The sequence below is a fragment of the Berghia stephanieae genome, chromosome 15 (genome assembly GCF_034508935.2).
Source record: "Berghia stephanieae isolate SIO BIC M18660-M18661 chromosome 15, UCSD_Bste_1.3, whole genome shotgun sequence".
Classification (NCBI taxonomy): Eukaryota; Metazoa; Mollusca; class Gastropoda; order Nudibranchia; family Aeolidiidae; genus Berghia; species Berghia stephanieae.
Genome location: NC_088374.1, coordinates 1,054,267 through 1,056,380, shown reverse-complemented (window position 1 = coordinate 1,056,380; position 2,114 = coordinate 1,054,267).

Sequence of the window (2,114 nt, the reverse complement as noted above, 5' to 3'; positions counted from 1 at the left end):
ATGAAGTCCAGAAAGTCAGTGGACATTGTGGCCCGACGCTCCACTGGGAATCAAGAGGATGAAGTCCAGAAAGTCAGTGGACATTGTGGCCCTACAGTCCACTGGGAATCAAGAGAATGAAGTCCAGAAAGTCAGTGGACATTGTGGCCCTACAGTCCACTAGGAATCACGAGGATGAAGTCCAGAAAGTCAGTGGACATTGTGGCCCTACAGTCCACTGGGAATCAAGAGGATGAAGTCCAGAAAGTCAGTGGACATTGTGGCCCGACGCTCCACTAGGAATCACGAGGATGAAGTCCAGAAAGTCAGTGGACATTGTGGCCCTACAGTCCACTAGGAATCACGAGGATGAAGTCCAGAAAGTCAGTGGACATTGTGGCCCTAGTGTCCACTAGGAATCAAGAGGATGAAGTCCAGAAGGTCAGTGGACATTGTGGCCCTACGGTCCACTAGGAATCAAGAAGATGAAGTCCAGAAAGTCAGTGGACATTGTGGCCCTACAGTCCACTAGGAATCAAGAGGATGAAGTCCACAAAGTCAGTGGACATTGTGGCCCTACGGTCCACTAGGAATCAAGAGGATGAAGTCCAGAAAGTCAGTGAACATTGTGGCCCTACAGTACACTAGGAATCAAGAGGATGAAGTCCAGAAAGTCAGTGGACATTGTGGCCCTACAGTCCACTAGGAATCAAGAGGATGAAGTCCAGAAAGTCAGTGGACATTGTGGCCCTACGGTCCACTAGGAATCACGAGGATGAAGTCCAGAAAGTCAGTGGACATTGATCTAAATAAAATCTCTTTTTTTTTCTTCTTTTTGTTTGTTCTTTTAATTTACTACTAGACTAGATATTTTTAACTGGCAGTAATAAAAATGGGTTCCGTAAAATGTAACCATTTGTGTCAAACAGCAATCTAAAGTTGAATGCCAGAATGAAAGTAGTAGAAACGCATGCAATAAGTACCATTTTATACGGTTGTGAAAGGAGGGCGCTTAACAAAGAATGTACTAGGAGTAGGAGGGTAGAGGCATTTGAGATGTGGAAAATCGAGGTTATTATGGACAGACAAGTATACGAAGAAGGAAGTGTTGGCAAAATTGAGAAAAAGAAGAATGTTGATAGTTACCATTAGAAAGAGGCAGTTCAGGTTTATGGGACATGTGTGGAGAAGAGACGGAATAGAAATGTTGGTAGCAGCTGGGATGATTGAAGGAAAGAGAGCTAGAGGAAGACAGAGAATGGCATATTCAAATAACATAAGTATAGCAAAAAGTCATTTGAAAAGGTACGCAGACTTCTGCGTACCTCAGACGACCGTGATTCATGGAGACACTGACAGGCAACGTGTGCAAGAGTACAAGCCACGATGGATGATGGATGGATGGAGGCATGGATGGACATGGATCGTGATTCGTGGAAACACTGACAGGCAACGTGCTCAAGAGTACAAGCCACGATCGATGATGATTTTAAAAATATCAAATTAAGAAATTAGGGTGCAGGCACTGTTGTATATTGACGATTTGAAAAACGTGTATGAAACAAACAGTTACACCCAAAGCAAGAATGCCGACGATAGCTGAGTACTCTGATGTTGTTTTGTTTTGTTTCGTGTGTTTCTCTTTATGTATTTGGCTGGTACTATCTCATACACAGACACCCATTCAATACTATTGTTGATTAGTAAAAGATGATGTGCTCAAATCTATTGGGAAAGTTGGGGAAAAATATGAAAATATGTGTGTGAAACATTGAGAGTCAAATCAGAATACTAGAGATATTTTTTTTAAAAATCAACTTTCCAATACTGGGAGTCAATTGTCAAATCTCAGACCCCCATGATTAACAGTCTGGTGAATCGTCAAATCTCAGAAGAAGAAGAAGAAGAAGAAGAAGAAGAAGAAGAAGAAGAAGAAGAAGAAGAAGAAGAAGAAGAAGAAGAAGAAGAAGAAGAAGAAGAAGAAGAAAAAGAAGGAGAAGAAGAAGAAAAAGAAGAAGAAGAAGAAGAAGAAGAAGAAGAAGAAGAAGAAGAAGAAGAAGAAAAAGAAGAAGAAAAAGAAGAAGAAGAAGAAAAAGAAGAAGAAGAAGAAGAAGAAGAAGAAGAAGAAGAAGAAG